Source organism: Ambystoma mexicanum, chromosome 7q, assembly GCF_040938575.1.
Source record: "Ambystoma mexicanum isolate Mex_15411 chromosome 7q, UKY_AmexF1_1, whole genome shotgun sequence".
NCBI classification, from domain to species: domain Eukaryota; kingdom Metazoa; phylum Chordata; class Amphibia; order Caudata; family Ambystomatidae; genus Ambystoma; species Ambystoma mexicanum.
Genome location: NC_090941.1, coordinates 1,113,412,740 through 1,113,425,431, shown reverse-complemented (window position 1 = coordinate 1,113,425,431; position 12,692 = coordinate 1,113,412,740).

Below are 12,692 nucleotides of genomic sequence, written 5' to 3'. Positions count from 1 at the left end.
ATAACGAAGGTGACTGAAAGAAGGTAAAAGGGAAGCTAAATCTCCATGTTAAGACTTACCTGCTGGGTCATTCCCTTTTCATTTCGGGTCCGCGCCGCATCCAGGCATTTTCGGACCCCGGCCCCTAAAGGGAAAAAGACATCAGCGTTAATGAGCGAATGAAAAGACGCTCATTAAAGACTTACCTGATTTCCACAAGGATTTCACCTCTCATCTCGGGTCGGTGCCTGTTCCCCGGCATTCCGTACCCCGGCCCCTATAGGGAAAAAGAGACTAGCATTAGAACATTAATGCATGGACACAAGGTGAACCACTTATCAAAAACTTACCTGGAAGCCAAGCAAGTTTGGTTCTCACCAATCCGAAAATCCAGTGAAGTAACTGGATACTAACGCGCCCCGCATCAGAAACCACCAATCCGAAAATCCAGTGAAGTAACTGGATACCAACGCGCCCCTGCATCAGAAGCAGGATGGAGAGCTCGTCCTTCCAGACCCTAAGGTGAGATGCCACGGGGAAGCACAGAAGGGTTTTGAGGAGGGTGAGAGGGGTAAGTGGGAGGCTGACGCATTACCCCGCAGACAGCTAATCCCCTATTACCACCTACAGAAGGATACTTCTGCGAGCCAGACAAGCAAGATTTGGGGGTCCGGTCCAGTCTGTCTTCTGAGTACTGCGCATCACTTTATAAGAGGTCACAGCAGCTCAAACCAGGCCGGCGCCCCCGTGGGTGTCAGGTGAGCGTTACAATGCCCGCCTCCAAGCCATTGAACAGGAGTTCGATGATGGCCTGGCCCATGACAACATCCAGTGAGCCGTTGGACTAGCCCGCTGCCCGTGTAAATAGTTATGTAGTTAGTGTTAGGTTTACTTTGTTTTTGCTTTTTCTTTGGACCTTTTGGACAATGGGCCACATTTTTGTATATAGTTATTTTTTATTAGGTAGTGTTGTTAGATAGGTTTCATTTCTTTTGTTGGGATCATGGACCCTGGCTTGTTCACCTGTACATAGTTATCTGTTGGATTTTCGTTTGTTTTTACCATTTACCCATGGAGCAATGGCTTTCTATTATAATTTCACATTGGATTTTCTTTTCAGGACTGTGACTTTGGACACCATTCCTTTGGATTCTGATTTTTGGTTTAGCTTTTTTTCATGGACATGCTTCTTTTTACTTTTTTTAAATTCACATTTCTGTTAGTCTATGTTTGATTCAATTCTTGTTTTCTTTAATACATATTTTTAGATCAAACTTCAATGTGTAGTATCATCTCATTGGTTTCATGCATATCATGATACGGGTTTGGAGATTCACTGACACCCATTGGGTGTATGTGAGGGACATGTGTTCGTTTCCAAACTTGCAATTGCAGTTCTATCATGTTATTTCCATTTCTGAGTGGGTGGATGCAATACTCGGGTGGGTGTTTTGCATTTGGAGGCTGACCATGGGGGCCGGGGATCTAGATTGTGATGACATGTGGGCTGGGGTACATGAGTTGGACATGAGTGGGGGCCTGCTGGCAGGTGCCCCACGGTGCTGGGGGGTGGGGTGCAGGGGAACATGAGTTGGACATGAGTGGGGGCCTGCTGGCAGGTGCCCCACGGTGCTGGGGGGTGGGGGTGCAGGGGAACATGAGTTGGACATGAGTGGGGGCCTGCTGGCAGGTGCCCTACGGTGCTGGGGGTTGGGGGTCCAGGGGAACATGAGTTGGACATGAGTGGGGGCCTGCTGGCAGGTGCCCCACGGTGCTGGTGGGTGGGGGTTATAGGGGACATGAGTAGGGGCCTGTTGGAGGCTGCCCCTGGTGGCTGGGGGGTGGGGGTGGTGGTAGACATGAGTGGGGGCTGCTGGAGGCTGCCCCTGCACTGCTGGTGGGTGGAGGTAATAGGGGACATGAGTGGGGGCCTGTTGGAGGCTGCCCCTGGTGGCTGGGGGGTGGGGGTGGTGGTAGACATGAGTGGGGGCTGCTGGAGGCTGCCCCTGCACTGCTGGTGGGTGGAGGTAATAGGGGACATGAGTGGGGGCCTGTTGGAGGCTGCCCCTGGTGGCTGGGGGGTGGGGGTGGTGGTAGACATGGGTGGAGGCCTGGTGGAGGCTGCCCCTGCACTGCTGGTGGGTGGGGGTAATAGGGAACATGAGTGGGGGCCTGTTGGAGGCTGCCCCTGGTGGCTGGGGGGTGGGGGTGGTGGTAGACATGGGTGGGGGCCTGGTGGAGGCTGCCCCTGCACTGCTGGGGGGTGGGGGTGGTGGGAGACATGAGTGGGGGCCTGATGGTATCTGCCCCTGGTGGCTGGGGGGTGGGGGTGGTGGTAGACATGGGTGGGGGCCTGGTGGAGGCTGCCCCTGCACTGCTGGGGAGTGGGGGAAATAGGGGACATGAGTGGGGGCCTGGTGGAGGCTGCCCCTGGTGGCTGGGGGGTGGGGGTGGTGGTAGACATGAGTGGGGGCCTGTTGGAGGCTGCCCCTCCACTGCTGGCGGGTGGGGTTAATAGGTGACATGAGTGGGGGCCTGTTGGAGGCTGCCCCTGGTGGCTGGGGGTGGGGGTGGTGGTAGACATGGGTGGGGGCCTGGTGGAGGCTGCCCCTGCACTGCTGGGGGGTGGGGGTGGTGGGAGACATGAGTGGGGGCCTGATGGTATCTGCCCCTGGTGGCTGGGGGGTGGGGGTGGTGGTAGACATAGGTGGGGGCCTGGTGGAGGCTGCCCCTGCACTGCTGGGGGGTGGGGGTAATAGGGGACATGAGTGGGGGCCTGGTGGAGGATGTCCCTGCACTGCTGGGGGTTGGGGGTGGTGGGAGACATGAGTGGGGGCCTGGTGGAGGCTGCCACTGGTGGATGGGGGTGGGGGCGGTGGTAGACATGAGTGGGGGCCTGTTGGAGGCTGCCCCTGCACTGCTGGTGGGTGGGGGTAATAGGGGGCATGAGTGGGGGCCTGTTGGAGGCTGCCCCTGGTGGCTGGGGGATGGGGATGGTGGTAGACATGGGTGGGGCCCTGGTGGAGGCTGCCCCTGCACTGCTGGGGGGTAGGGGTGGTGGGAGACATCAGTGGGGGCCTGTTGGAGGCTGCCCCTGCACTGCTGGGGGGTGGGGGTGGTGGGAGACACGAGTGGGGGCCTGGTGGAGGCTGCCCCTGGTGGCTGGGGGTGGGGGTGGTGGTAGACATGAGTGGGGGCCAGTTGGAGGCTGCCCCTGCACTGCTGGTGGGTGGGGGTAATAGGGGACATGATTGGGGGCCTGTTGGAGGCTGCCCCTGGTGGCTGGGGGGTGGGGGTGGTGGTAGACATGGGTGGGGGCCTGGTGGAGGCTGCCCCTGCACTGCTGGGGGGTGGGGTGGTGGGAGACATGAGTGGGGGCCTGATGGCATCTGCCCCTGGTGGCTGGGGGGTGGGGGTGGTGGTAGACATGGGTGGGGGCCTGGTGGAGGCTGACCCTGCACTGCTGGGGGGTGGGGGTAATAGGGGACATGAGTGGGGGCCTGTTGGAGGCTGCCCCTGCACTGCTGAGGGGTGGGGGTAATAGGGGACATGAGTGGGGGCCTGTTGGAGGCTGCCCCTGCACTGCTGGTGGGTGGGGGTAATAGGGGACATGAGTGGGGGCCTGGTGGAGGCTGCCCCTGGTGGCTGGGGGGTGGGGGTGGTGGGAGACATGAGTGGGGGCCTGTTGGAGGCTGCCCTTGCACTGCTGGGGGGTGGGGGTGGTGGGAGACATGAGTGGGGGCCTGGTGGAGGCTGCCCCTGCACTGCTGGGGGGTGGGGGTGGTGGGAGACATGAGTGGGGGCCTGATGGTATCTGCCCCTGGTGGCTGGGGGGTGGGGGTGGTGGGAGACATGAGTGGGGGGCTGATGGTATCTGCCCCTGGTGGCTGGGGGTGGGGGTGGTGGTAGACATGAGTGGGGGCCTGTTGGAGGCTGCCCCTGCACTGCTGATGGGTGGGGGTAATAGGGGGCATGAGTGGGGGCCTGTTGGAGGCTGCCCCTGGTGGCTGGGGGATGGGGGTGGTGGTAGACATGGGTGGGGCCCTGGTGGAGGCTGCCCCTGCACTGCTGGGGGGTAGGGGTGGTGGGAGACATCAGTGGGGGCCTGTTGGAGGCTGCCCCTGCACTGCTGGGGGGTGGGGGTGGTGGGAGACACGAGTGGGGGCCTGGTGGAGGCTGCCCCTGGTGGCTGGGGGTGGGGGTGGTGGTAGACATGAGTGGGGGCCTGTTGGAGGCTGCCCCTGCACTGCTGGTGGGTGGGGGTAATAGGGGACATGATTGGGGGCCTGTTGGAGGCTGCCCCCGGTGGCTGGGGGGTGGGGGTGGTGGTAGACATGGGTGGGGGCCTGGTGGAGGCTGCCCCTGCACTGCTGGGGGGTGGGGTGGTGGGAGACATGAGTGGGGGCCTGATGGCATCTGCCCCTGGTGGCTGGGGGGTGGGGGTGGTGGTAGACATGGGTGGGGGCCTGGTGGAGGCTGACCCTGCACTGCTGGGGGGTGGGGGTAATAGGGGACATGAGTGGGGGCCTGTTGGAGGCTGCCCCTGCACTGCTGAGGGGTGGGGGTAATAGGGGACATGAGTGAGGGCCTGTTGGAGGCTGCCCCTGCACTGCTGGTGGGTGGGGGTAATAGGGGACATGAGTGGGGGCCTGGTGGAGGCTGCCCCTGGTGGCTGGGGGGTGGGGGTGGTGGGAGACATGAGTGGGGGCCTGTTGGAGGCTGCCCTTGCACTGCTGGGGGGTGGGGGTGGTGGGAGACATGAGTGGGGGCCTGGTGGAGGCTGCCCCTGCACTGCTGGGGGGTGGGGGTGGTGGGAGACATGAGTGGGGGCCTGATGGTATCTGCCCCTGGTGGCTGGGGGGTGGGGGTGGTGGGAGACATGAGTGGGGGGCTGATGGTATCTGCCCCTGGTGGCTGGGGGGTGGGGGTAATAGGGGACATGAGTGGGGGCCTGGTGGAGGCTGCCCCTGCACTGCTGGGGGTGGGGGTGGTGGGAGACATGAGTGGGGGCCTGGTGGAGGCTGCTCCTGGTGGCTGGGGGGTGGGGGTGGTGGTAGACATGAGTGGGGGCCTGGTGGAATCTGCCCCTGGTGGCTGGGGGGTGGGGGTGGTGGTAGACATGGGTGGGGGCCTGAAGGAGGCTGCCCCTGGTGGCTGGGTGGTGGTGGGAGACATGGGTGGGGGCCTGGTGGAGGCTGCCCCTGGTGGCTGGGGGGTGGGGGTGCAGGGGGACATGAGTGGGGGCCTGGTGGAGGCTGCCCCTGGTGGCTGGGGGGTGGGGGTGCAGGGGGACATGAGTGGGGGACTGGTGGAGGCTGCCACTGCACTGCTGGGGGTGGGGGTCGTGGGAGACATGAGTGGGGGCCTGATGGTATCTGCCCCTGGTGGCTGGTGGGTGGGGGTGGTGGGAGACATGAGTGGGGGCCTGATGGTATCTGCACCTGGTGGCTGGGGGTAGGGGGTAATAGGGGACATGAGTGGGGGCCTGGTGGAGCCTGCCCCTGCACTGCTGGGGGGTGGGGGTGGTGGGAGACATGAGTGGGGGCCTGGTGGAGGCTGCTCCTGGTGGCTGAGGAGTGGGGGTGAGGGTAGACATGAGTGGGGGCCTGGTGGAATCTGCCCCTGGTGGCTGGGAGGTGGGGGTGGTGGTAGACATGGGTGGGGGCCTGTTGGAGGCTGCCCCTGGTGGCTGGGGGGTGGGGGTGGTGGGAGACATGAGTGGGGGCCTAATGGTATCTGCCCCTGGTGGCTGGGAGGTGGGGGTGGTGGGGGCCTGGTGGAGGCTGCCCCTGCACTGCTGGGGGGTGGGGGTAATAGGGGACATGAGTGGGGGCCTGGTGGAGGCTGCCCCTGCACTGCTGGGGGTGGGGGTGGTGGGAGACATGAGTGGGGGCCTGGTGGAGGCTGCCCCTGGTGGCTGGGGGGTGGGGTGGTGGTAGACATGAGTGGGGGCCTGTTGGAGGCTGCCCCTGCACTGCTGGTGGGTGGGGGTAATAGGGGACATGAGCGGGGGCCTGTTGGAGGCTGCCCCTGGTGGCTGGGGGGTGGGGGTGGTGGTAGACATGGGTGGGGGCCTGGTGGAGGCTGCCCCTGCACTGCTGGGGGGTGGGGGTGGTGGGAGACATGAGTGGGGGCCTGTTGGAGGCTGCCCCTGCACTGCTGGGGGGTGGGGGTGGTGGGAGACATGAGTGGGGGCCTGGTGGAGGCTGCCCCTGGTGGCTGGGGGGTGGGGGTGGTGGTAGACATCAGTGGGGGCCTGTTGGAGGCTGCCCCTGCACTGCTGGTGGGTGGGGGTAATAGGGGACATGAGTGGGGGCCTGTTGGAGGCTGCCCCTGGTGGCTGGGGGGTGAGGGTGGTGGTAGACAAGGGTGGGGGCCTGGTGGAGGCTGCCCCTGCACTGCTGGGGGGTGGGGGTGGTGGGAGACATGAGTGGGGGCCTGATGGTATCTGCCCCTGGTGGCTGGGGGGTGGGGGTGGTGGTAGACATGGGTGGGGGCCTGGTGGAGGCTGCCCCTGCACTGCTGGGGGGTGGGGGTAATAGGGGACATGAGTGGGGGCCTGTTGGAGGCTGCCCCTGCACTGCTGGGGGGTGGGGGTAATAGGGGACATGAGTGGGGGCCTGCTGGAGGCTGTCCCTGCACTGCTGGTGGGTGGGGGCAATAGGGGACATGAGTGGGGGCCTGGTGGAGGCTGCCCCTGCACTGCTGGGGGGTGGGGGTAATAGGGGACATGGGCGGGGGCCTGGTGGAGGCTGCCCCTGCACTGCTGGGGGTGGGGGTGGTGGGAGACATGAGTGGGGGCCTGGTGGAGGCTGCCCCTGCACTGCTGGGGGGTGGGGGTGGTGGGAGACATGAGTGGGGCCTGGTGGAGGCTGCCCCTGGTGGCTGGGGGGTGGGGGTGGTGGTAGACATCAGTGGGGGCCTGTTGGAGGCTGCCCCTGCACTGCTGGTGGGTGGGGGTAATAGGGGACATGAGTGGGGGCCTGTTGGAGGCTGCCCCTGGTGGCTGGGGGGTGGGGTGGTGGTAGACATGGGTGGGGGCCTGGTGGAGGCTGCCCCTGCACTGCTGGGGGGTGGGGGTGGTGGGAGACATGAGTGGGGGCCTGATGGTATCTGCCCCTGGTGGCTGGGGGGTGGGGTGGTGGTAGACATGGGTGGGGGCCTGGTGGAGGCTGCCCCTGCACTGCTGGGGGGTGGGGGTAATAGGGGACATGAGTGGGGGCCTGTTGGAGGCTGCCCCTGCACTGCTGGGGGGTGAGGGTAATAGGGGACATGAGTGGGGGCCTGTTGGAGGCTGCCCCTGCACTGCTGGTGGGTGGGGGTAATAGGGGACATGAGTGGGGGCCTGGTGGAGGCTGCCCCTGCACTGCTGGGGGGTGGGGGTAATAGGGGACATGGGTGGGGGCCGGGTGGAGGATGCCCCTGCACTGCTGGGGGGTGGGGTTAGTGGGAGACATGAGTGGGGGCCTGGTGGAGGCTGCCCCTGGTGGCTGGGGGGTGGGGGTGGTGGTAGACATGAGTGGGGGCCTGGTGGAGGCTGCCCTTGGTGGCTGGGGGGTGGGGGTGGTGGCAGACATGAGTGGGGGCCTGGTGGAGGCTGCCCCTGCACTGCTGGGGGGTGGGGGTGGTGGGAGACATGAGTGGGGGCCTGGTGGAGGCTGCCCCTGCACTGCTGGGGGGTGGGGGTGGTGGGAGACATGAGTGGGGGCCTGGTGGAGGCTGCCCCTGGTGGCTGGGGGGTGGGGGTGGTGGTAGACATCAGTGGGGGCCTGTTGGAGGCTGCCCCTGCACAGCTGGGGGGTGGGGGTGGTGGGAGACATGAGTGGGGGCCTGGTGGAGGCTGCCCCTGCACTGATGGGGCGTGGGGGTGGTGGGAGACATGAGTGGGGGCCTGATGGTATCTGCCCCTGGTGGCTGGGGGGTGGGGGTGGTGGTAGACATGGGTGGGGGCCTGCTGGAGGCTGCCCCTGCACTGCTGGTGGGTGGGGGTAATAGGAGACATGAGTGGGGCCTTGGTGGAGGCTGCCCCTGCACTGCTGGGGGGTGGGGGTAATAGGGGACATGGGCGGGGGCCTGGTGGAGGCTGCCCCTGCACTGCTGGGGGGTGGGGGTGGTGGGAGACATGTGTGGGGGCCTGGTGGAGGCTGCCCCTGCACTGCTGGGGGGTGGGGGTGGTGGGAGACATGTGTGGGGGCCTGGTGGAGGCTGTCCCTGGTGGCTGGGGGGTGGGGGTGGTGGTAGACATCAGTGGGGGCCTGTTGGAGGCTGCCCCTGCACTGCTGGTGGGTGGGGGTAATAGGGGACATGAGTGGGGGCCTGTTGGAGGCTGCCCCTGGTGGCTGGGGGGTGGGGGTGGTGGTAGACATGGGTGGGGGCCTGGTGGAGGCTGCCCCTGCACTGCTGGGGGGTGGGGGTGGTGGGAGACATGAGTGGGGGCCTGATGGTATCTGCCCCTGGTGGCTGGGGGGTGGGGGTGGTGGTAGACATGGGTGGGGGCCTGGTGGAGGCTGCCCCTGCACTGCTGGGGGGTGGGGGTAATAGGGGACATGAGTGGGGGCCTGTTGGAGGCTGCCCCTGCACTGCTGGGGGGTGGGGGTAATAGGGGACATGAGTGGGGGCCTGTTGGAGGCTGCCCCTGCACTGCTGGGGGGTGGGGGTGGTGGGAGACATGAGTGGGGGCCTGATGGTATCTGCCCCTGGTGGCTGGGGGGTGGGGGTGGTGGTAGACATGGGTGGGGGCCTGGTGGAGGCTGCCCCTGCACTGCTGGGGGGTGGGGGAAATAGGGGACATGAGTGGGGGCCTGGTGGAGGCTGCCCCTGGTGGCTGGGGGGTGGGGGTGGTGGTAGACATGAGTTGGGGCCTGTTGGAGGCTGCCCCTGCACTGCTAGTGGGTGGGGGTAATAGGTGACATGAGTGGGGGCCTGTTGGAGGCTGCCCCTGGTGGCTGGGGGTGGGGGTGGTGGGAGACATGAGTGGGGGCCTGGTGGAGGCTGCCCCTGGTGGCTGGGGGGTGGGGTGGTGGTAGACATGAGTGGGGGCCTGTTGGAGGCTGCCCCTGCACTGCTGGTGGGTGGGGGTAATAGGGGACATGAGCGGGGGCCTGTTGGAGGCTGCCCCTGGTGGCTGGGGGGTGGGGGTGGTGGTAGACATGGGTGGGGGCCTGGTGGAGGCTGCCCCTGCACTGCTGGGGGGTGGGGGTGGTGGGAGACATGAGTGGGGGCCTGTTGGAGGCTGCCCCTGCACTGCTGGGGGGTGGGGGTGGTGGGAGACATGAGTGGGGGCCTGGTGGAGGCTGCCCCTGGTGGCTGGGGGGTGGGGGTGGTGGTAGACATCAGTGGGGGCCTGTTGGAGGCTGCCCCTGCACTGCTGGTGGGTGGGGGTAATAGGGGACATGAGTGGGGGCCTGTTGGAGGCTGCCCCTGGTGGCTGGGGGGTGAGGGTGGTGGTAGACAAGGGTGGGGGCCTGGTGGAGGCTGCCCCTGCACTGCTGGGGGGTGGGGGTGGTGGGAGACATGAGTGGGGGCCTGATGGTATCTGCCCCTGGTGGCTGGGGGTGGTGGTAGACATGCGTGGGGGCCTGGTGGAGGCTGCCCCTGCACTGCTGGGGGGTGGAGGTAATAGGGGACATGAGTGGGGGCCTGTTGGAGGCTGCCCCTGCACTGCTGGGGGGTGGGGGTAATAGGGGACATGAGTGGGGGCCTGCTGGAGGCTGTCCCTGCACTGCTGGTGGGTGGGGGCAATAGGGGACATGAGTGGGGGCCTGGTGGAGGCTGCCCCTGCACTGCTGGGGGGTGGGGGTAATAGGGGACATGGGCGGGGGCCTGGTGGAGGCTGCCCCTGCACTGCTGGGGGGTGGGGGTGGTGGGAGACATGAGTGGGGGCCTGGTGGAGGCTGCCCCTGCACTGCTGGGGGGTGGGGGTAATAGGGGACATGAGTGGGGGCCTGCTGGAGGCTGTCCCTGCACTGCTGGTGGGTGGGGGCAATAGGGGACATGAGTGGGGGCCTGGTGGAGGCTGCCCCTGCACTGCTGGGGGGTGGGGGTAATAGGGGACATGGGCGGGGGCCTGGTGGAGGCTGCCCCTGCACTGCTGGGGGGTGGGGGTGGTGGGAGACATGAGTGGGGGCCTGGTGGAGGCTGCCCCTGCACTGCTGGGGGGTGGGGGTGGTGGGAGACATGAGTGGGGGCCTAATGGTATCTGCCCCTGGTGGCTGGGAGGTGGGGTGGTGGGGGCCTGGTGGAGGCTGCCCCTGCACTGCTGGGGGTGGGGGTAATAGGGGACATGAGTGGGGGCCTGGTGGAGGCTGCCCCTGCACTGCTGGGGGTGGGGGTGGTGGGAGACATGAGTGGGGGCCTGATGGAGGCTGCCCCTGGTGGCTGGGGGGTGGGGTGGTGGTAGACATGAGTGGGGGCCTGTTGGAGGCTGCCCCTGCACTGCTGGTGGGTGGGGGTAATAGGGGACATGAGCGGGGGCCTGTTGGAGGCTGCCCCTGGTGGCTGGGGGGTGGGGGTGGTGGTAGACATGGGTGGGGGCCTGGTGGAGGCTGCCCCTGCACTGCTTGGGGGTGGGGGTGGTGGGAGACATGAGTGGGGGCCTGTTGGAGGCTGCCCCTGCACTGCTGGGGGGTGGGGGTGGTGGGAGACATGAGTGGGGGCCTGGTGGAGGCTGCCCCTGGTGGCTGGGGGGTGGGGGTGGTGGTAGACATCAGTGGGGGCCTGTTGGAGGCTGCCCCTGCACTGCTGGTGGGTGGGGGTAATAGGGGACATGAGTGGGGGCCTGTTGGAGGCTGCCCCTGGTGGCTGGGGGGTGAGGGTGGTGGTAGACAAGGGTGGGGGCCTGGTGGAGGCTGCCCCTGCACTGCTGGGGGGTGGGGGTGGTGGGAGACATGAGTGGGGGCCTGATGGTATCTGCCCCTGGTGGCTGGGGGGTGGGGGTGGTGGTAGACATGGGTGGGGGCCTGGTGGAGGCTGCCCCTGCACTGCTGGGGGGTGGAGGTAATAGGGGACATGAGTGGGGGCCTGTTGGAGGCTGCCCCTGCACTGCTGGGGGGTGGGGGTAATAGGGGACATGAGTGGGGGCCTGCTGGAGGCTGTCCCTGCACTGCTGGTGTGTGGGGGCAATAGGGGACATGAGTGGGGGCCTGGTGGAGGCTGCCCCTGCACTGTTGGGGGGAGGGGGTAATAGGGGACATGGGCGGGGGCCTGGTGGAGGCTGCCCCTGCACTGCTGGGGGTGGGGGTGGTGGGAGACATGAGTGGGGGCCTGGTGGAGGCTGCCCCTGCACTGCTGGGGGGTGGGGGTGGTGGGAGACATGAGTGGGGGCCTGGTGGAGGCTGCCCCTGGTGGCTGGGGGGTGGGGGTGGTGGTAGACATCAGTGGGGGCCTGTTGGAGGCTGCCCCTGCACTGCTGGTGGGTGGGGGTAATAGGGGACATGAGTGGGGGCCTGTTGGAGGCTGCCCCTGCACTGCTGGGGGGTGAGGGTAATAGGGGACATGAGTGGAGGCCTGTTGGAGGCTGCCCCTGCACTGCTGGTGGGTGGGGGTAATAGGGGACATGAGTGGGGGCCTGGTGGAGGCTGCCCCTGCACTGCTGGGGGGTGGGGGTAATAGGGGACATGGGTGGGGGCCTGGTGGAGGATGCCCCTGCACTGCTGGGGGGTGGGGTTGGTGGGAGACATGAGTGGGGGCCTGGTGGAGGCTGCCCCTGGTGGCTGGGGGGTGGGGGTGGTGGCAGACATGAGTGGGGGCCTGTTGGAGGCTGCCCCTGCACTGCTGGGGGGTGGGGGTGGTGGGAGACATGAGTGGGGGCCTGGTGGAGGCTGCCCCTGCACTGCTGGGGGGTGGGGGTGGTGGGAGACATGAGTGGGGGCCTGGTGGAGGCTGTCCCTGGTGGCTGGGGGGTGGGGGTGGTGGTAGACATCAGTGGGGGCCTGTTGGAGGCTGCCCCTGCACTGCTGGTGGGTGGGGGTAATAGGGGACATGAGTGGGGGCCTGTTGGAGGCTGCCCCTGGTGGCTGGGGGGTGAGGGTGGTGGTAGACAAGGGTGGGGGCCTGGTGGAGGCTGCCCCTGCACTGCTGGGGGGTGGGGGTGGTGGGAGACATGAGTGGGGGCCTGATGGTATCTGCCCCTGGTGGCTGGGGGGTGGGGGTGGTGGTAGACATGGGTGGGGGCCTGGTGGAGGCTGCCCCTGCACTGCTGGGGGGTGGAGGTAATAGGGGACATGAGTGGGGGCCTGTTGGAGGCTGCCCCTGCACTGCTGGGGGTTGGGGGTAATAGGGGACATGAGTGGGGGCCTGCTGGAGGCTGTCCCTGCACTGCTGGTGTGTGGGGGCAATAGGGGACATGAGTGGGGGCCTGGTGGAGGCTGCCCCTGCACTGTTGGGGGGAGGGGGTAATAGGGGACATGGGCGGGGGCCTGGTGGAGGCTGCCCCTGCACTGCTGGGGGTGGGGGTGGTGGGAGACATGAGTGGGGGCCTGGTGGAGGCTGCCCCTGCACTGCTGGGGGGTGGGGGTGGTGGGAGACATGAGTGGGGGCCTGGTGGAGGCTGCCCCTGGTGGCTGGGGGGTGGGGGTGGTGGTAGACATCAGTGGGGGCCTGTTGGAGGCTGCCCCTGCACTGCTGGTGGGTGGGGGTAATAGGGGACATGAGTGGGGGCCTGTTGGAGGCTGCCCCTGGTGGCTGGGGGGTGGGGTGGTGGTAGACAAGGGTGG